The 23,443-nt window shown below is 44.1% G+C and overlaps 1 long non-coding RNA gene across 1 annotated transcript in view; it reads right to left on the reverse strand.

Annotated features, from left to right (window-relative positions):
- Positions 1 to 304: 304 nt before the first annotated feature.
- Positions 305 to 23,443, reverse strand: part of LOC144409417 (uncharacterized) — a 51,178-nt gene continuing 28,039 nt past the window's right edge. Inside the window, exons 2-3 of the long non-coding RNA XR_013467859.1 lie at positions 8,792 to 8,934; positions 305 to 4,906 (exon numbers count right to left, since the gene is read on the reverse strand). This is a non-coding gene — a long non-coding RNA (uncharacterized LOC144409417). The remainder of the gene's footprint in view (positions 4,907 to 8,791; positions 8,935 to 23,443) is intronic.

A 23,443-nucleotide genomic window follows, 5' to 3' on the forward strand; every position in this document is an offset into this window, starting at 1 on the left:
CAATTACTTCAGGCTAACAATGCACAAACAAGTTCAACTGATGGACATTCTCTTTGTTTCTCTTGGGTCGTTGTATTAGATAAGAGGGAGTGAACCCTCTTTCAGCCTCACTGTCCTTGTGACGTGTTGCTGGCGTAAAGGCGGTGCGGAAGGTTAACAGGGTGGATTTCACAAGGCTGACGGACTCTCCCCAACGCCTACAAGGCATTTGTTTTGGAGCATATGCTATAAAATGTTTGGCAGAAACTGTGCAGCTCCGACTCATTAGATCAGGAACAGAATGAGAGACACCTTGAATCACAGTGCAATAAATATTAAAGGATTTTATGATGATGATTTTATGATAGGATGTTGTATCGATGATGACTTATTGGCACGTAGATATCCACACACAGTCCTGGCTTAAAACGTGAGAAACGACAACTTGCCTACAATCAACAATTGGATAAACACACAATTTATGTAAGCATTAATATTTGCCAACAATTCAAAATAATAAAATACAGAAAATATACAGTTTGTAGTTCCAGTTAAACAGCTTTCCTTTGATGCCGGAGGGTGCTGCCAATATTTAATATCTTCAACTTGTCAGGACTTTGGGTATTTTGCAACAATCTATCAGGCTGCGTCTGTGGTATTGTGAAACATAAATATTGGAAAAGTTGATCATCATGGTTTTGGCTTCATTTCCCATTGGGGCTCTGCGACAAATACACATGCTGCGGAAATTTTTGAGATAATGAAATCCAATTTTGTTTTATAACGTACCCCAGGCAGATAAATGGGGATCTGTTCAACCAGCACATACAGTCCATGACAAATGTAATAGTTGTAATAATGTAGTAATGTAATAAAAACAAGAATTGATTCATTTAAGTCTTGAAGTGAGACACGGAACCTTTGCTGAGCAGCGGCCACTGAGCAGCTATAACAATGGCGTCATGGTAAAAGACGAAGGCTGTCAAAGTTAACGCGTTAATCTCACATTATTGTGGCCGAGATAATCGCAATTTTGTTTGCTTCGCCATTGTATCCCTAAAAAAGAGTGGTTTAAAAAACGTCCTGGCTAAAGGTCGGGAGATGAAGAGATGACGTCCCACCACAACCTTCACACCGATACCGCGTCCCTCCCGTCTCTGCTCTTATTTCCTATACAATCACACACATTTGCGCACTTCTACGTTGGAAAATCCCCTCACCATGACTCCCGTTATGATAATAACTGTTATGTCCAACGTCTCCATGGCGATGTAAACAAACTCCATCACCAGACAGCAGAACTGCCAAACTTTTAGGGAGATAAAGCATCCACATGTTTGGCTGCGATGCAATCAAACCTCTGCCCAGCACCGGCCACGCACTGCAGTAAAGCTCAAATTCGTCTCAAAAACGGGGGATTTGACTGCTGTAGTATGTTCTTATAGAACCTACTATATAAGTCCAATTTAAGTCCAGCAAGTCTGCCATTATCGGAGGATCCGGCTGGATCTACATGCCTGTGTTTGGACCTGTAGAGCGACGTGACGTCCCGATCGATGTACGTCCCAGCTGTGTCTCACACCACGCCTCGTCCCCCATGTGTGAATGTTTGCCGGTGTGCTGAGGTCAAGTTACTTAGCACAGATCATTGAGATTTTCTGTGAGATTAAAAGCATAATCGCCGTCACGAGGGAACCTGTTACAGTGCGTCTAGACTGGACGGGCACAGGTCGCTCATTGTTACAGCTCTCCAACAGAGTTAAGGTGATTATTTTTTTAAGAGCAGTCAGACTGCGCATGCGTGCACATAGGTTTATTGCAATGGAACGGGACGTTTCATTTGCATCTGTATTGGTGAAGTTCTGAGGAGACTCAGCATGTTGTGTGTTCTCACTGCGGAAGCAGAAAACAAGGGAAAAGAGTTCATCATCCACAGCAGAGGCATTAGAGGCATTAGAGGCATTAGAGGCCTTTACTGGCAGTCATCCCTTGCTCGCTGTCCTCCACCCCAAAGACCTCAAATACAGAATGCCACCTCATCTAGTTGTCTTCTAAAGCAACCTGTATGTGTGCCATCTGATCTGGTGTGACTTTGGGTGAAGGCAGGATGAGCAGAATTTACCTAAAAAACAATACTCATACAAACATAATCCTTTTCACGCCGTTGCTTTCTTTGATTTTTTTTCTTCTCCCATTTGCTCCGTTTGGATTGTCATAGTTTAAGTCTCGGTTACATGTAGGCACAGATCAATTGGTATTTGGTAGCCTAACAACTTTGTTGGTTGATCTGCCGCCATCAAAACATAATCTGCTTTTTCAATTCATCAAATTTGTCAAAAAAAGCTCCATTAGGCTAATTTACCTTTTTACTTTTGTATCGTAACCTCAATCAATTGAGTTGAGAGAAGCAGATATGAAGGAATATGTTAACTTAAAACAACGTATGCTTGACTTCAATCACGTTCCGTATTTAGAAGGTAGCAGATACATCAGCCTGCATTTTTTTTGTCCTTTTAGTCCATCTATGGCTATACATGACATACAATATACTATACAAGTATTGTCTATTGTATTATACATCAATCTCAAACAAGGTCCCATCTGAACATTTTGATGGATGTACACTGAGAAATAAAAAAATTGAACCTTTAACCACTTTCTCAGACTTGCACGTATAGATTTATTACCCTTGTTTCTATGTAAACTCACTTTATGACCATATGCCTTGAATCCAAGATATGTAATAAACACAGCAATAAACACAAAAATCCTCTAGACATCCATTTATTTCAAATGTAACGCGAAACTTTGGCTGGCCGATGTTAACCACGTCCACCTCGTTGCTTCGTGTTGCTGGAGTTTGAGTGCTTGACTACAGCTGAACACTTGGAGCTGCACCACCGCCCGGATTAGAGAAGCCGAGTGTCCGGCGTGTCGCTACAACAACACTTGTGCTTCAAATGGCAGCGAGTGAGGACAGTTTGCTCACTGAAACATAATGCAGCGATATCGCTGACACGTCAAGGCTGAGAAATAGTGCTGATACATGCGAGGGTGAGGATAAACAGATATGGAGCTCTGTACACATTCGTACATGAAAGCACACACATGCACTCAGGAACACAAGGCCGCTGCATTCCACCAGCATGAAAGTGCTTTCATGTTTACAGCAGAACAAACAGAGGAGGGCTTCGCCTGCTGTGTTTATCTGTAATATGCTTGTTTCCATGACCGCATTCCCTTCTATAAGTAAGAAGCCCAACGTTTGCTGTGAGAGATTGTTTGTGCAACTGAGACATGTTTGTTGTAATGATCATTAAGACTCTGGATTATTGCTTACGAACAAAGTATATGTCCCAAATGGGATCAATAGTCTAATTGGGAACTGGTAACTATGGCCAATTCATTTATCTAATTAAAGAAAAACTTTTATTTAACCACATTTAAAATGTGTTATTTCAAAGCTAAACTGCTCAATATTTTTAAATTAACAAGGGAAAGACTTTTTTTCCTCTGTAATTTGAAAGTTGTCTTTTGCATTGACAGCCCACAAAGAATTGTTCTGACAGCCCGTTATTAAAAAAAAAACCAATGGCCTGAAAAATGTCCCATTGGACCGCAGAGTGTGTTTGTCCAGCAGCGAAAAATGTGCAATGCTCAGAAGGCCAATTGCTCCAAAAAGAAAATAAATACAGTACATGGAAAATTTGTATGCAGAATTATGTAATCAGACCTTTTGTGATTCACTTTACCTGATAGTACTCGCTATGGTTGGTTTGGCTTGGTTTAGGCACAAAGCGCCAATCAGAGGCGGCGTAAGGCAAGTCATGCACCACTCGTCAACTTGCGTCCAGACGCAGAAGACAACTATTATCAATTAGACCATGCCTATAATTATTAACAAGTAAAATCTCTGATAATCCCAGTCCAGATTACCTGCTCAGGTAAGCAGTTTATGAGGAGTTGGTGGAGAACAATAAAAAAACTCAAAGAAAAGGGAATAGTGTAGGCTGAACGTGTACAAAGGCAAATGTGCCCTCAGATGATCGGACAGGTTTGCCAAAACTGGTTGGAAGATAAAACGTATGCATATTTGGAACATGCTTTCCGTTACAAACAACCTTCACATTTGCACAGAGAGAAAAGACAGACCCAAGCAAAGTCGTGAAGCCTGATCTGGTAAGTATGACACATTGCTGCTGGATGAATAATCCTCTTAATCTTTTAACCAGGCAGAGAGATGAAGAAGTGATCAAGTAACGCTATCTTCCCCCTCAAGAGTTGCATTATCTGCCCTTGAGCAAGGTAGCCAATAGACTCCCAGAAGCCCTTCGTTTTGTTAGTCTATTGACAGTTCCCAGGCGTGAAATAACTGTGATTTAACTCGAAACTTCTGGAAAAGGGAACTCAAAAGTTCTCAATTGCATTCCCCTGGATGACTGTAATCGACAATACGTGTATATTCATGGGTTTGCAGGACGGGCCTGCATTCCTTTAAACCTCATGTCTTCCTGTATTGTCACAAACCCAATCGAGGTAATATAATAAGTCCAAGCTGGTACCAGGGTCTGGGAAAGTAGTCCTCTGCTCTGTGTTGGTTTGTAGTCGGTGGATGCGGTTGGAGGAGGGGGATAGTGGGCAGGGTAGAGTATGAGTGTGTGTGTGTGTGTGTGTGTGTGCGCGCGCGCACAGTGCTTGTGTGTCGGGGAAAGGGTCTCGCCAGCTCTTGCCTCGCTCCATTTGCCATCAAACCCCAGCTGAAATAAAGAACACATGGGAGCCGTTTTGAAGCTCCCTCATTGCCTGATAAATATCTAAATTTCCCCTGCGACTTCTCTCCCGGACCCTCCGCCCATCCCTCGCTCTAGAACTTTGTGCTCGGAACTGTCCGGAACAGGCAACACCAGTCGACCTCAAAATTTCCATTCTGAAAAAGAAAAAAGGAAAAACCAAAATAAACAAATAATGAGGAAAGAGAAAAGAAAAGACGTGAAACAACATTTGCGTGCACCGCAGTGATGGGACGGCAAACTCTGTGCCAACTTTGTTATGGTTGGCGAGCCTCGAAGTGCCTGCAGATGAGGGAGGGGAGAAAAAAAGAGAAACAGAACCTGAGAGACATGCCGCCATACGGCCGCTGTGTGTTTGAACCATGGGAGAAATGTCATGTGGTTGTGATTTTAATATTAAAGTAATGGGGATCTATCAGTGTCTGAGATGTACAGATGGGAGGCCAGCTGCTGCACGTGTGCGGGAGTCCATGTACATGCACAGTGTCATTGAAGTTAACACGTGCGTTGGGAGATAGACTCGCAGTTCACCTCGTAATAGCGCCTAATAACGGCACTCCAGAAATGCCACTATGAATGCTATTTTGTGTGAAGTGTGAAGAGGAAAATAAAGGCCATATGTACTGTTTAGCAGTTCAGTATCACAGGAAAATTGACTGTGGCTGATGGAGGAACTTGCAGTGAATATATGAAGCCAATTGTTTTTGGATAATAATTCTAAAACGCTCCACTTAGTCTCAAAGAGTAGCTAATTTCACAACAATATACAGGTGCAGCCTACTTGAACTTATTAAAAATGATGCGCTGGATGTTGTCTTACCGTACCAAAGGTTAATAAAGTAGACAATAGCAGTAGGTTTTACTGATCTTAATAGGTTTAGATTTTGGGGATGGGTTCACTTTTGTGTGATTGAGCCATCGTCTTGTATATTGTCCCTCACCTCCATTCTCTAGTTTTGAGTTGCTTATTGGACCGTAAACAATGACTGGTGGAGAGAAGATTATGTTTTGGCCAAGCTGTTATCCAAAGATCTGCTTGCTACTCCAGAACCCCAGACACATTAGCCCCCAGACGGTAAACTGTTGTTTTGAGATTGAGCTGATTCAGGCTTCATTCCAATTACTCCTTTACATACCATCTACACATCAGTGGATGTCGGGGATTTACCTTTTTATAGCTATGTTTTTCCCAGCGTGCCTTTCAGATTTAACTCATGGTCTGGTTGCATATCTTCGTTTGCAACAAAGGCGCTGAGGACAAACCCTCTCCTTCAGTAATCCCTCCAGGTGTGTTGATACAGTGAGTGTCACGTTCAGATCCTCCATTTATCCCTCACCACTGGGGTTTAAATCTGGCGTTACCTCAATGTGTGTGTGTGTGTGTGTGTGTTCAACAGGTGGTCTAAAGCTGATTGATACCTTGTATGTGTCTTTACCTTAGCAAAGCAAGTTGAGTCCTTAGCTTGCCCACAGTAAATGATGATGCATTCATCCTGGAGGACAAACCTCGGTGACCTATGACCTCTTATGTGTTGGTCTAACACGTACAGATTCTACTTGCCTCTTGACTAAGTGCTTTCACGACTACTTATTTTTGTTGAAAGGGTAGTAATGAAGTGGGGTAACTTTGACCTGTGGCAACACAAATGCAGTCTGATACAACCATCAGCTCCTGTGATGTAGCAGCAGTGCAAACCGTGATTCACTGATACATGCATTTGAGGGAAAGTAGCGTGCCAGAGAACAGAACAAAGCGTACGTGTCACACATCCATCAAAATGTACTGTGGTTTTTGGTTTAGTCTGTGCCCAGATGGGGTTTCTCCCTCATCGCCATCCATGTGAAGAGGGTTCCGGGCCTGAGTGCTTACTTACTTAAAATACATTCTAAAAATCTCTCCTGAAAAAAAACCCAGATGTCACTTTAGATTAATAACAATGCATTTTTAATTTGCTCTTGTGGGGTTTGAATAACTTTCTGGGGACCTGAGGGGGCACATGGGTCGCTTTAACTTCGAGGGCCTCGTCAAACTTCAATTCTTGTAAAAACATGAAAAATCCCAGTGGATGCGGTTACGAGGTTTGCACAACGGACAGACTTGGCCCTGGAAGGAGGGACGGACAGATGGATGGATGGATAAATTTATGGAGGGTAGGGTGGGGATGGGAGGGGATGTTCAGTGCTTGACTGCTGGATGGGAGCCACAGGAAGACTTGGTAGAAATTGCAGGACCCTTTTTTAAACAGAAACAGAGAGAACGGGGACAGTTTACCTGCATCCAGAAGTGTTTTGTGTGCTATGTCCAAGTCCAACTCCTTCATGTTGGTGAGATTGACCACTAATCCCGTTCAAGTCGTACTTGCCTCACGCAGATCTACTTGTTTGGTTGGTTCTGGCACATTTAGCTTTCTTGGATCCAGAAGGGGCCTCTTTCTATCTGTGAACTCTCTTTGTGGTGACTTTGAAGAGAGGGATCAGTGAGACACAGCGTCACTCGATATCTTGATTTGCTACACATGTCATTTTACCAGAGGGTTATTTGTGAATGTGGGTCTTGTGGCGATCAACGGCTGTGTCATCCAAATTACTTTCAAGATACAAGTTAGGCTTGATTGTGGTCACAAGACATTTCCGGGGGGTTGTTCAGCCATTTCAGAAAGGCATCGGTATTATGTACCATGTGTCGTGTATTATACATATTATAGCTTATGTCTACACGTGTTTTCTGTCACAAACCAGAAATGTAGAAACACGGACATTCCCCCGACCAAAAGACCCGTGGAGTCCACCTCTTGAAGCACGCATAGCGTTTGAGACTGAGCTCTTCTCTCCCCGTCCTTTGTCCGCCAACGTCTCCCCTGTGAAACCCGACCGCGGGGACAATCATCATTCCTCAGCTATTAGCAGCAAATCTCGTGGCGGGGCCTGAATGTGAGGAGATGTTGTGTTGTCAGCTGCGGGTCTCTCCTCAGATGAGCGGAGAAAGGGGTCAGTGATGCCTGTCAACGACCCTCGGCGGTCCCCCGGTTTCCTGTCCGGGGACCACTCAAAGGCCTCCATTAAGTGTCACTGAAGAACCAAAATGGCCTCTCCTCTAGATTCCCCCTAAGGGGTCTTTATCGGGAAACCTGCTTGGCTGAAACCCAAGAGTTTTCATATTGAATAAAGGCAAAGGCAAGCAGTTGAAGATATAGCTGAGATGTGCGTGCACTGATACAGGCAGTCTACAGGAAGTCTACTATGAAAGGAAGTTCTTCATCCTTGAGATCTTTTCAAGGGTCTAATTTTCCTGTGCAGTTGTCAACGATGGGCAAACTGTAATTTAAGAAGGAACTGGCAGGCTTGGCCCCCAAATGTAATTGTGGAGTTTTTGTGAATAAGAAAAAAAGGAACCGTAGGAAGTTGTACGAGCAAGCGGCATGAAACCAACCTTCTTCCATCAACATTAAGTGTACTGAGGACACAAGGACGTTTGTATGTCCTCCTGCCCGAACTTGAACTTGAAATTGCTCATTGCGGGAAAGCCTGGAGCCACATAGAAGAGCAGAGAGTTGGACCTGTGCCGTGACCTTCTATCCCTGTAAGAAGTCAGTCCAAGACTGCTCATGGGGTCATGTTTCACAGTCTACTTTTTAACTTGCTGGTTTTGTGGAGGTGCTTTTTATTTAGCAGCCTGGTTTGAAATCCTTGTGTCAATATTTGGTTTTAGCCTTTGACGTACATGTTCACCCACCTTTTTCATTCAATTGCTGCCATCGTTGCAGTCCAGCTCCGAAAAGCAATTTAAAACCATGCCACCAGAAACCAGGTTGACATTTAACATTCAGTGACACGTAATCAATTAAATTATATGCAAAATGGTCAAAATGTTTTTTTCCCATGTGTTGTCTTTTATCCTGTGTACCGTCATTGATTAATCAACCGATCACCCCATGGAGGACTGACATTTATTTGAAACAGGGGGGAAATCCATTGGTTTCAAAAAGAAGTCTGATGGTATAAAGGTATGGAAAGGTTTCTACCTCTGACTCAGTGAACAGAGTAAAATAGTTGACGAAGCAGGTTACGTTGTGATTAAACGGTCGCCACCACTGCCAGAGCCCCATGCGGCGCCGCTCCTCCTCGGCTACAATACTTCCGTTCACTCGTGGGACTTCTTGCCAACCTGTACGTGAAGCAAGGTTACAATTATCACAATTATGCAACGCACACCACAACATTAACAACTAGCACAAATAATGTCTGAACTATCATCATTGCGGTTACAATTTCTGCCACCGGCTGATGCATCACATGTCTGCTGTTTATAACTGCTGTGACCTGCTTTAAGTACGTCCCCAGACTAGTAAGCTCATTACTGCTGCATTGTAAGAGCAGTGGGACAGGCACACACACGCACACCCACACCCACACCTACACACACACACACACACACACACACACACAGAACATACAAACTGTAGCGCATACACAAATGCAAGAAACTTGCAAAACTGATACATCTTTTCGCGATGGCAGAATTCTTTTTTCTTTTGCTGCATGTCTCACATGCGGACATGAATGAAGTCAGACACAGAGAGGCTACAAACAAACTCTGTGGGCGTTTGTGTGTGTGCATGAGTCAGCGGTTGGAGGTGAGGTGTAGTTGCTGAGAGACACCCAATCGTCAAGTAAGGCCACAGGCCTGCCGGAACATCGCCAAGGGCAAAGGTCACACTCTCACACTTTCCTGTTGCCACACACACACACACACACACACACACACACACACACACTCCTATCTCCCCCTAACCATCAATCTGTACATGCATTCATCCCCGGCTGTACAGGAAGCCACGTCCTCTGTGATTGAATCTGGGGACCTGCTCGCTGTGCAGACAAACTCAGCTGGACAATTACAGCCTGGCTCCTCTGTGGCGTCACAACAAACGCCGCACACGCACACATGAATACAGTACCTAAACATGCCCATGTATCGTCATACAGCGGTTTGTATGAAAAGGTACACATACATTTTTCCTTTTCCTTCCTTTTCCTCCAACTCGATTCCGCATGCATTGGGGCTTTTCAAAATAAACGTCTGTCTTCACAAAACTACTTTAGGAAAGAGATGTAAAAAATAAAATAATTATGGCTTAAAGGAAGATCTTTTTGGTTTGACCCATCACCTCAACTGTCACACCTCCTCTTTGGTTATTTTGCACTCTGGTCCATCACTACCCGGTTTACATTGGACTGGAAGGTAAAGCTAGTTGGATTTTAGGAGAATAAATACTCAACACCTTTTATTTTATCTTGATAAAAATATTTTCACAGTTTGTTTCACTACCTGCTTACGGTAAGATGAAAGTGTAACAACGCAGTGGGGATGTCAGAAGGTTTCAAACGTGACACTGACAGCTTCTCTGCCGTGACCCGCATGTCTGTTAAAAACTTACCAGCAAACAGAAATGAATTCGGTAACTGTTGCCCCCAGATCTGCCTTTCATCTCTCATGTTTATTTAAGAAGTATTAATACCCAACGTGACTCTGCAGCCAGGAGGCCACGGCCTTATCATCTGTGTGTTATTCCTCCCGGTGCTCCCCTAGTTCTTCGGGTCTGTCCGACGCCGCTCCGATTTCTGCCATGACTCATTTAACCGGCTTATATAACCCGAGTGATGATTGCCGCCTTCCTTGCTTTCCATTCCCATCCATCCCCTCAGGTCCTTTCTTTCTGTCTTTTTCCAAAAACCGTGCATCCAGCTCGCCGCTTCCAGACCCACGTCTTTCCGCCCGCATTCTTTCTATAATCTACACCTGACTCCACGAGCTGCTGAGGCACATAAGGTCGACAGGAGGAGAGTCTCCTGTTCCGGGGGGGGGGGGGGGGGGGGGGGGCAATCAAGCAAATAAGTAACAGCTACAAAACAATAACAAAAAAATATTGCAAGCTTGCATGCAAGATGAAATCAGTAAAATAAGCATTCAAAAACACATTTGACCGACATAAAACAGTTATGTGAGCTAAATCTTTCCAGCTGGATTAACTTTGGATGCCCATTGGGTTTAGTTGGAGAGAAGGCCAAGCGGCTGCCATTTGAAGGGAACCAATATAATCATAACTGCTCTTTCTTTGCATGCTTTTGACAGTCAACCATGGGCGGTTTGGTAAAGAGAAGCTGCGGGAAATTTTTTTAGTTGAAAGCCATTCAACTGGCAGCACGTTGGCCTTTTGAAATTCATAGAAATGTGTGACTAAAGCACCATTGAGACTGACGATATGTCTGTTCATCTGTGATGTCACCAAAACCCACATATAATGGCTACTATTCATACCACTACACTTACAGCACCTGCATCTCTATCATAATAAACATCTGAGCAGCTTTTAGGAGTATGAAGAAAATCTGATGTCTGCATTCTGATTCAGCCTTGAATATCGCGGTGCTGCTTCCATCTGACACAGTGTGGTGTAAGCTTCTTTTAAGATAATGCCACAACAAAACAATCATGAAACGTGTTTTATTTTAGTGTTCATAAACTTGCACTACATTCAGGTACAATGTCAGGATATTACTGAACCTCACACTTTATTCCCACAAAGCACAAGAGGCCCGGGCTGCTGCAATGACCTTTGACCCTGGAAGCTGCTCCGTAATGGCTGTGGGAAAGTGTTGTCGGCGATGAAAGCGAGGAGGATGAGTCAGATGAGTCAGAGCGGGGTGGCGGCATATCTTGTTTGGACAGCGGTTTCCTCAGTTGTAGAACAACGGTTGCCGGGCAGGTTAACTGCTGCCGCTGCGCTCAGCGCTCAGCAGAGGGGACGGGAGAGGACGGGTTTGTCTGGGACAAATAGTTGTTGGCTTGGCTGGGTTTAACTCCGGGCCATCATTTTCCACTCTGCAACAATTGTGGGATCTTCAGGAGTGTGAGACCCCTTGAGAAAGATCGGAAATGTAACCCTAAAAGCTTTTTAGCAAAAGTTGGAGAACCATTACCAGACTAATTCATTGTGGAACAAGCTGCAGACCCAAGATAAAAATCGCTAAATTTAAAAATGTTCAGAACCCATATTCAGAATTACCTCCTCATCGCTTAGTTTTTTTCCCTTTCCCTCCCTCCCTCTCTCTCTCTCCCCGTGCCAGTTTCTCTCCATCTCTCACCGCGGACCACCTCAGCCGCCCTGCAACACGTCACGGAAAGAAGAGCCGTCTCCTCACCTGCTGTTCCCAGCATTCCCCGCTTAGCTGCTGTAATCCTGGGGGCCATGGACAATATAAACACACAGTGGATTACTGTGTGTGTGGGGGTGGGGGGTGCAGGAGGGGGGGGGGGATGAAACAGAGGGGCACTCTTGGTGGTACAGTGAAATCCATTTGCAAGAGGAGTGTGAGTTTGTGTGCGTGTGTGTGTCTATGCAGGGCCCTCTCACCAGGTAGGCCCATTCATCCCTAATGATGGTCTGTGTGCGAGGGGCTTTACTGTAGATCCCCAGCCATCACACATACACACAAAGAAACACACACACACACACACACAATTAGCTGTACACGATGGGGCCACCCAAAGTCTCTGTGAGCTCCTTTTACTTCTGACAGCATTTCTTTCTTTTTTGTTTGTGGTTTTCACAGACCATCTCAATTCAACGGAGATCGAATGCATCAAATAGTGGAAAATGTAAATTCTCTCGCATACACACATACAGACGGCCCACCCAAGGATGAAGGTTAGCAGATTAATGAAACATGCAAATATCTAGCGTGAACATCCAGCTCTATCCCTCCCACTGTGTCTCATTCACGTGCACTGGGACCATTAATGTGACCGTCAAAGGGCGTGTACTGCATGCACCTTTTGAGTGTTAATCCACCGGGAAAGGGCTATTGTTTTGCTACTGCGGTACGTTAAAGGTGGTGGTGGGGTTGCGGCAGGGAGGGGGTGAAGGGGGATAGGAAACCTTGAGGCAGTTTGTTAATGAACTTGAGGGGTTTGGCACCGGACCTGGACAATAAAGTCCTCCCTGAGCGTGAAATGGTGGGATGGGTTTCCTTTTTCTCACCGACACACACAAACCCACGCACACACACACACAAACCCAAGCTCTCCATCCTCCCTGGACCTCTTTCAGATGTCCCGACCCAGGCGGGGGAGGCGAGGGTGGGATGGGCGGGGGAGAGGAGGGGGGGTTCTGGGTGAAGTGTCCAGTCTCCTCAACCCGGCCTGATTCAACAACAACAGCAGAAATGGCTTGCAGATGTGGCTCGGCTAGTAAATTCTTTGTGAACTTGGCGGAGGTGGGAGGTGGGAGGTGAGAGGTGGGAGGGGTTTGGGTTTGGGTGGTAGAGCAGGCCGGACCTGAGGGGCGGGGGATTTCTTGCGTGTGCAAGCTGGATTGAGTATGTGTGTGTTTGTAGAAGTGCGTTCGCATCCACGATCTTGCCTGTGAGCCATTCGGGGATTCATGCGCGCACTAGCATCACCACATCTGTGTGTGTGTGTGTGTGTGTGTGCGTGTGTTTCTGTCTAACAGGCCTGTGAAGGCGAAGTGGGGAACAAAAACCATGTCTGGTAGCTATTGATACTAGCTAGGATATATGTAGGTACACGGATCTGGGTGGGCTAGTTTAGTTTATGTGACTGTAGGATATTAGAAACAAATATATGACCCGGTTCATAAAATTCATAAAATGAATAAAAATGCATAAGTATAGTATAAAAAAACACATTATTCGCTATGCAAATTAAAATTGGTTGGCTAGAGATTTACATGGTCTGGTGTGACCAGTAGCTTATGACGGCTAAAGTTAGATAGCATCAGATTTAGCAACGGATGTGATGTCAGCCTGCTCACTGTTTGACTCTATTTGTGCTGAGTTGATTGTAACTGTAAGGTAATGTCAGCAGGATAACTAAACATTTCAATGGTTTATGCACGTTTTAAACAGTGTTCGGTAGTCGCTGTTTACATTGATGTCACACAAGGGAAGTCGACAATATTTCAACTAAAAATAATAATGGAAAAAGGAGGAAAATTCAATGCGCCGTTGCACTGTAATTAACAGTGGCTGCTGTTTGCCAGAGTTGTTTTTAGTTCATCCCTTGATCCTGCGTCACTTATATATTTCATTTTCAAAACCAAGAGTTCCCCAATTTCATGAATGATATTTGATTATATGTGGTACGATCTAATGAAATGTGCACTGCTGCAAGCAATCTGGCTCCCATGCTTTTTTTCTTTTCTCTACTGTACAAAAGCCACTTTCCCAGTGGGGATTTACACTGTCAGCACTCACATTACACTGCTGGTTCACTTTTAACATGAACTGCACACACACACACACAGATGCAGACACACACACACCATACAAATCATACACCTTGACCTGAGTGCTACACTGACAGCATACAAACCCACTGTTTAATGCACACACACACACACAAAATAGGCCTCTTTGCACTCTGAAGCCTTTGGATAGAGGGAAGGCTGTTTTTCTCTGAACAAAACCCAAAATGCCAAAACCATATGTGTGTGCCAAGACGCTGGTATGCCTGGTTTTACTCAACAAACTTTCCCCCATACTCACACACACTCACTCAGACACACACACACACACACACACACATACCCACTACTCACGAGAGATGTAATCAGCAGGTCGAGCTTTCACGCATTCCATTTTCTTATAATAGATACACTCACACATGCACAAGTTGCTGTCTGTTACTTTTCCTTTATTTCGCTCTCTCTCCCTTTTGTTACAACTTATGTAAAGACTGTGTGTGTGTGTGTGTGTGTGTGTGTGTGTGTGTGTGTGTGTGTGTGTGTGTGTTCAGGGGAGAGAATGGCCTTGGTGACATTAAACACGGTTGACGGGGAGTGGGCAGAATAAACAAGGTCCAGAGTAGAAAGGCTGCCCTTCAAACACTCCGTACTCAGCGCATAGGCCCAGGATCAACTGTGTTTATCAAAATCCTGGGGCTACAGAGGGAGACAGACAAAGAATGAGAGGAGGGCGGGGGTCCGGGCTCACAGTGTTGAGGAAAGGCTGGAATTCAAGTTGGAATTGAAATGTTGAGTCTTCTTGGCATTTTTTCTTTTAGATTAATTTTCGTCATGCGATTAATTGCACCTCAATGTAAAAATGTTTTGAGTACTTTCACACAGAATGCAAATTTTAGGTACGTACATATGTTAAAAATCGTAATGTATTATGAGCCCCCCACCTCCCGGTTGCACTGGGGCCCACTGTCTATATTTATGCCTGCGATGGAGAGAGGTATCGATATTCTCATAAAAACACTTTCCTCCTTGTTTCGAATGCTCTGAAAACTTCACTTATATCTCACTGTAGAGGAACATTTTGGAAATGTAAAGAAAATTGCTGGTATTGTACTTTATGACCTGCCAGCAGTGCAGAGATAAAACTCCAGCCTTTGATATTTATGCGATAAATGGTGTGTCCGTGCTAGTGTTTATACCTTTAACTCAGATCTCATATCCCAGTCACAGAACGTCTTCCAGCGGGGGACAGGAAATTGTGTTGGAATTGTTGCAGTTTATTGCACACGCCGAGGTTCAAAGGCCCAGTCTATAAAAGAATCAGACAAATCTGTACGTTTATGAGAGTGGATCTGTTTCGAGGCGTATGTCCCCTGCCGCTCTAAGCACTCTAATGCAGATGTGCTGCAGCCCCGATATGAGCTCATAAAGCACGAGTCGGCCTCAGGCCTGACCTCCGCTGCAGAAGGGAATAAGAGGTTAAAAGGACCTGTTTCTTTGGGCTGCAGTTGACTTTGTGGCGATTTTGATTTGAAAGGTGGGTTGCATTTTCTTGTCTGTTCTAATAACCTGCAAAAAAAGTAGGCCAAAACAAACAGTTTTTAATTGCTTTAAACTTTTGGAGAACCAAAAAACATTTGGGAGGTTAATATTTCCAGAAGCATCTCGTCTTCACTGTTGAAAGGAGACACTCCCAGCTGCACTGCAACAGAGACTATTAGCATTGCTCACAGCCGGTTGCAGCTGTGGCTGGCTGAGTCATTCACGGCGGAAAATGGGTCTTTTGCACTGCAGAGTTTTGTCAATAACTGATCTTGCAGTTTGAAAAAACTGCTGGATGTAAAAAAGATTATTATTTAGGCTCCCTGGTTTCTGTCATAGTGAATCTGATAGCACGTTGCAAGTGCTAAGAGACAGAGGGGGCAAACCTTTAGCTCTCACAAGGGGATATGAAATCGCTCATTCACAAAAGCCAACAACTCGACACTATCTGCTCGTTACATCCAACTCAAGTTCACAGGAAAGGTTCAGTTATCAAAACAGCTTCAGTTCCTAAAGGACACAACTTACGTGACGCAATTCAAGGGACGCAACTCATTTACTTTCATGAAGCAGCTTGACAAATAAATCACGATCGACTGCAAAGCGATCGAACAGTGGTCACCTGGAGGAAGGATTGTTTTTCAACCCTTGACTCCAACAAGCTCCGTTTGTGTCTTTTTAGTCTTTTTACTTCCTGATTCCTCATTACACAAATTAAATATGATTTTTGATTCAGTGAGCTACAAATTACAGCACATTACTTTGGGGCTGTAGCTTTGATGATGCTGGATGAGAACACCCTCCATGCAACTTGTTTGGTATTTATGACATGCAGCTGGCAGGCTTGTGTAAAGCTGTAGAATATTGTATATGAATAAGATAATGACGGACTCCAAAAAGGACGCCCTGCTCACTGCTGCTTCAGTGGAAAACAGTCTTCTACTTGGCTCAGCAGCCAGACCTTGTTTTATATTCCAGTGCAGACAAATTACACAAGTTCCTGTTCACAGGCTGAAATTAGCAAGTATTAAACGTATTTATATAAAAGTTGTCTTTACTGCATCAGCTTAGAACCAATGTGACCTGCAGTTGCCACATACGACTGGTTTCAAAGTCACTGCAGGGTTAATCTTACACAAGCATGCAGAGCATCTACACACACAGACACACACTTCTAAAACTTGGAGGGAAACAAATGATAAAAACAAATTTCAGCTTGCCTAGAAGGTGTGACACCCTGGCATAATGCCCACACTAACTTTGCATCCCATAACCAGCACCTCCTCTCCTTCTCATTCCCCTTTACCCCCCCTGCTTCCCATCTTATTCACACTGCTCCATCTCCTCCAAAAATAGCCACAGCAATCAAAGCGTTAATCATAATCCAGAGACTTTGCTGACACACAAGCCTTCTTTGTTCTAGTGCGGAACCCCCCCCTCCCCCCCTTAAAAAACAGTCCGGCACAGATAGAGAGCAAACTCCTCAGTCACGTTCGTGGTCAATTAAGCTTTAAAAATATTTTAAATGTGCTGTACTGAAACAGGCTGTGCGCACATCAAATGAAAATCATCAGACGGCTTACCCCTGGAGTAATCTGTACGGGCTTAAGTATTTCAGTGGGGGTCGCACATTAATGACTTGGGCATGTGTGCGTGTTTGTGTGAGAACATGCATGACTGAAACCTTAACCAGTGACACGTTATGAAGAAGTCAGATATGCGGGCTGTGAGAACATTTTGGCCCAGGTCCAATCCAAATATAGGAAACGCGCCGTTAATTTATGGCAGGTTAAGTACAGTCGAAGCAATTTATGAAACGCACCGCGGTTTTGTGTGTGCGTGTCTGTGCGCGTGTGCATGTGGAACAAGTCCTTTCCGATGGCAGAATGATAACGTTATTCTTTGCTGGGTAATTACATCGGGGCAGAATGTACATGTGCACACAGGCCTGGCCTTTAACTCTGCCACTTATTATTTGGGGAACACAAACAGCACGCCGCCTGCTTTAGCTTAAGCACACTTTTACCGCTCGGGCAATCACCCAATTTGATTTGAATCTGAAAACAGCGCTGCCTTTCTTTATCACACATTTTTGGAAGTAAGTGAGCAAAATGTAAAGCTTTGGGATCAAACCATTTAAATCCTGTCGTTAGGCCGCAGTTCCACCATGACGTGACATTTACCGACATTTGTGGCTGAAGTATCAAGACAGAGGTTTACATGAGGAGATCTCATTTTGCCGACTTCCCCTTCATACACAGTGGGAAAAGTCTGGTGTCCTTACCAGTTCCAAGTTTGCTCAAACGCTTCAGCTAAATCTCCAGGGCCTCTCGTAATCCCAACCAAGTGACCGACACGTAACCCTGCCAAGCGAACTCCCTTTTCCATTCTCAAAGAGAAGTTTCCTTCCCTTTAACCATCTGCGCTCCTCCGACGAGTTACTACCAGCTCGACAAAGCCGTCCAGCTTTGCGGGCCTCCGCTCTGGATCTCGCGTTGGCTCATTTGCTCTCTGGCAAGTCCATAGATGTTACTGTGGTGGCGACGATATTTCTCTTTACTCTGCTGCTGGGCCGGGATTTAGACCTGGTGATAGCTTTTATCCCAGTGACTCCAGATGATGGATCCTCTGTGTCACCAAACAGGAGTTCAGAGGGAATTCTGACACATTGTTCAATGAGTGTGACCAGATTTAATGTGAGTGAGCTTTCCCACTATGGCTGAGGCATTTTGTCAAGGTATTTGTGTCCGTGTGGATTGTTCCTTTTCCGTATGGTTGAAGACATTAAAACGCTCAGCTTGTCACAGTACTGATTTTGTAAGTTCAGCCAGGAGGACTATACGCTCTATTTTATTCCTCAGGCATGCTCACTCATTGTTTTCTTGCTGTCATTGTTCGGGGCTGTCAATCATGATATCAAATGTTGTACATTGTACAGCTGGTCTCTTCCATTCAATAAGCCCAAAGAAACCGATACACGGGTAGCCGATCATCTTTCTGCTGTCTCTTTGAGGTATCATTGTCTCTCCCCACACATTCTGTCCGGTCGTCAGAGATTCATCTTCTCCATTAAAGACTCGCGACTTTGTCATCACATATCACCTTTTAATTAACCTTTAACAATGAACAATTAACCCTCGTGCTGGCATTTCATGCTCCGTGTCACGTACAATACAGCTCCTTATGTTTAAAACTCCAAATGGCAGGCAGCTTACTTTTGTAAATGTGTATTAAATCTGCAAATGAAAGCAATTATTGTCTTATCAATAAACTCCACAAGAGGAAATTCATCATCCCATATTCGTTCTCCGTGCAGCTTCGCTCCAAGGTTTTATCCTGTTGTGACCTGTGTGTACTGAGGAAATTGCCCCATTCTCCAGAACAAACCACAAGTTTGTTTGTGCCTCTTCCCTCCTTACCAACACACACTGTGCAGTAGATTTTCACACACACATTCAGACAGAGATGTGCAGATGTTGACAGACGTGTGTGTGTATTTTTAGCATCATTTAGCATTGTTCGGCCGTGTACCGAAGCTTTGGGAGGTCCGATGACGAATCACAAGGTCCTGCGACATGTTTCCTGTTTACACTGCTCGACACAATAACTACCCTGCTGACGTATTGTGGGCTATGATTACAGTCTGTGTGTGTGTGTGTGTTGTACAGTATTGTGTGTCCTGGCCTGTGAGATCTTGCCCGTCCGTTTGTGCGTCGGCTTGTCTGCCCGCCAGTGATTTGTTGCCTTGTTATGTCAAAGCTCTCCGCTTTGGTCCATATTCCTATGCTATGCTAATGCAGAGCAAAAATATTATTTCCCAGATAACCGGTTAATGGCGAGCAGCACGGCAGCGGGGTTGTTTCTGCAAAATGCCTTGCATGTGGAATGAAAATAGAGGCCGATGAAACAGTGTTTTATTATTCTATGGATCAGCAGGAAAGCAAACTATTGTGATTTTACTGTCCAACTGTGTAATAGTCATCTCGGGGGAAAGATACGGTTCCCCTGCCACAGAAATGTCCGAAATACGGGAAAAAGAAAAAGCCCCGAGGAAAATACAGTGTTGTGCTGGGGGGTTATTTAAAAGCCAACTGACTTTTGCCATTCAAATACTAAAGAGCAGAACAAACTAAAACATTTTAACTTTATTTCTCAACTAAAAATAAATTTAATAAGTCATGGCTCACAAGGACATCTCACAGTGCACACTTGGTAAATGGGAACAGCTGGATTAAGAAGGAATGGTGCATCTCATCGTCCTTCAGCTCATTGGTTCCTGCAGCAGCACGCTGCTGGTTTCAGTGAACTGGCTCTATTGAATCCGCTGTATAATATCTGCTCTGCAACAAACAGCAAGCATACAAAGTTTGTCAGCCAGGAGCTAGCTGGCAAACACAGGCGAACATTTAGCAACTCTAGAGGCGATTTATTACAGTATTTGCTTCGCAGTGATGTGCTCCACGGGGGAAATTCCAGCGTTATTATAGTAAACCAAAATAAAAAGCTAAATGAAAATGAGTCACCCCTGCAATGAGCGGTCCTTGAGATATCAGCTAATACTGAGCCCCGCCAAATATTGTGCACCGTGAACAGACGTAGAGGTGCACACTCTCTTACCCATTTACTCACTCACTCACTCACTCACAGCACAAGACTCCAGCAATGTCTTTTGGATGTATCTTGGACATTATAGCTGGCCCTGAAAAAAATAAAACTAAAGAGGGCAAAAAACAAAACTAAATAGAAATTAATTTGAAAACAATATTGAAAAGTTAGGACTGTTGTATTTTTTTGGATATCCCGGTGGCACTAGCAAACGTGTGCCTCGGGTCTATTATGGTATTGCAGCTGTCCAAAAAGACAGGTTGTCATGTTGGATAACTAATAGTACATTTGGCCCGTCTTGGCCACCTAATGTTTTGGTCACGCTTTAAAGCAGCAGTGTGTAGGATATATTGTTATGTAGCGGTAGTGTAAGTTTAACACATGGTGGCTCACCTTACCACAATTTCACACCAGAGAGCTACGGTGGCCTTTAGGTAAGTAAAAAAAAAATGCAAAAGCCTCTTGCTGAAGACAGTTTTGGGGCTACGTTAGAAACATTGTGGCACAACATGAAGGACTCATCATCTTCCTGTAGAGTTGGATGGCTTGGATCGTAAGATAACAGAAACAGGACTTACTATTAGTTTCAAGTAATCAATAATAATAACAGTGCATTTTACTTATATTAATATTAAAAATACCTTTTACAAATAGTCAATATTTGTTTATTTGTATTTTTGAAACGTGGATTATATACCCGGTAATATTTGTAAATTATGATATCTGCACTAAATATATGCTTTTCCTGCACGTCCTCTCCACATGTCTCAGCTGAGCTCGGGCACGGCCCCAAGGGGCGGGTCTAAGAGGCAGCGAGCCAATCACTGATAAAGTTAATGAGTGACATTATAATTTTAACATCCTGAAACACATTTAGATTTGGGCTCGCGCTCTCGTCAGGGCGAGTCTTTAACAACATAACATGAGCGGCCACCTGCAGTGTCCTTCCAAGAAGACCCGACCCGAACTCGGTACGAGAAGTAAAACAGGTGGACCCAGATCGGCCTGACCTCACAATCAGACAACGGAGCCACGTGAAAGGGAAGCCGTAGATATATGACGCTTCTGTAGAGACTTCTACACCGGGATGTTTAGCTAACTAGTTAGCTACATGCTGCATGCTAACGCAGTATATTCGCCTAGTTTATAAAAAGCCAATACAGTGCCCCAAACTACTCACTGTGCCTTTGATAGATCTACTCTGACCTCCTTCATCGGTCTGAACTGGAAGTCATCTGAACATCAGAACTGAAGGAATGTGTGTGATCAGCTGCAGCTCCATGATGAACATGTTTAAGTGTTTGTTTTATCTTCTGCATGGGTGTATGTGTCTGCAATTCTTGGGAGAAACCCAGCGAGCAACTTCCAAGTCTGGCTGAACTGACAGTTAAAACTAATTTGTCTGCACATGTGTGTGTGTGTATGTTTGTGTATTCGTCATCTCCTCAGTATTTCAAGGTTAACTGAGCACAGAGTAATGGGGCCAGCAGATGCTCTATCAGCAGCAGGAGACAGCAGCTATATTTGTGTTGCACTTTGTCCTCTTTATTAATAGCGTAAAATCAATCACCGCTGTCCAAGTGCACAACAAGGGAGTCATGATGGTGCGTTTGCTAGTGAGAGCTGAGGCGACTAATCGGATGGGTGATGGAATATTCAGGAAACATGTTCTGCCTCGAGCCATCCAAACCAGCACTGGATATCTGGATTTTGGTCTGGGGCCAAGTTTAGAGGAAAACACATGCCTCATTGGAGGTCTAGATGTTGTCTTAAGGTGCAGAAAACTTCCCAGGATATGACTCGGCCAATGGAAAAAGGGGGGTAATGTTTGGACTCTGGTTCAATAGAAGCAGACAGACCGGATATAGAAAGTAGGGACAGGTTGTAGATGTGAAGTAGGAGTAGTGAAACACCTGAGACATTAGCTTTCCTCGTGAGCCACTTTCTTTTTCTTTGCTTTCCCTCCACAATGTCACTCTCTGATGTAATTAGGTCTGACTTCGCTTTGATTCCATGAAACAAGGCCTTCTTTTCAGGCGACCCATCGACGGTCCATCTGGAAGAAGTTTAAACGTTGTTCCAACAATCTGCCAAATTGTCGTTTAGAATGTCAAAGTAAAGGAGAGTAGAAAAAAAAAGGCACAAAATGAAAAATGAAAAACGAGCAGGTTCATAAACCTGTAGGAGATGTTATGGGGTGTAGTGATCAGCCTCACAGTTTTTGGGAATGTGTGATGTGTCGATAGATGTTGTAAACGTAGGTGCATGCACATCTGGATGTCATAGTGGATACACCCTAAAGGCAAGGAAATGGATTTTCCAAAGAAAATAACAATGTACGGCCATATAAAAATCACTTAGCACTCATCACCATTGACTGTGTATAAGATCTTGGATTTTGGCTATCGCCATTTTGGGGGTTTTTTTCAAACCGGGGAGGATAATTGAAAAGATTTGAGGAGAGACCTGCCAATCACTAGGGAGCCGCTTCCTTGAACATACTCCTACAACCAGACCACTGGAGTCGCCCTGAAGGCCGGCTGAGAAAATTAGATTTGCAAGCACTTCTGCAATAAAATAGTAAAATGTTGGGGCCCGCTCGTGACCCACCAGAACTATGTAAGTAAGTTTGGGATGTTTTGGGATTTCATCCTCTATAAAAACACAAATACAAAATGCGAAGCGGACAAAGCTCATTCCACAGTGAGAGTGTCTGTGTGCTCGGCTTTCATCCTAACCCGCGTGGAGCCGGAGAGACTGGCCGACTTTGACTGTGTTTCGATCCACAACAGACAAATCCTTCTCGCGCTGCCTTTAAAGGATAAAAAAAAAAAAAGCCAAAAGTCTGGATGATGTTGGAAAAGTTCCTGAAATGTCTTCAGTTTTCCAAAAAGCAGAGTCAAGAAGAACAAACATATGCTTCAGGAATGAAATGTGGAGACCGAAGGAATGTTGAAATCAAGAGCCCAACATGACATGTCAGGTTGACGGGAACAATCCCGCTCTTCCTCTGTTTATTGTTTTATCCGAGCCAGGGGCAATTAATCACACACTGCACAAATTTCCCCCTTTTCAAAAGCCCAGCCTGCTCTCGGCTTGTCTCTCTGGCGTCTTTGACACTCTTGAGTTGCTGATTTTCTCTGATTTTTTGTGAGGTAATCTGAGTGACGCTCCTCTTTAAGAGATGCACCGGCGACCTGTGTGGGGACTTTGTCAGAGGTGCAAGTGCTTAGCCCGGCTCAAGTGTACACTTATGAGGCTCGC

This window comes from Gasterosteus aculeatus, chromosome 6, assembly GCF_964276395.1.
Source record: "Gasterosteus aculeatus chromosome 6, fGasAcu3.hap1.1, whole genome shotgun sequence".
Taxonomy (NCBI): domain Eukaryota; kingdom Metazoa; phylum Chordata; class Actinopteri; order Perciformes; family Gasterosteidae; genus Gasterosteus; species Gasterosteus aculeatus.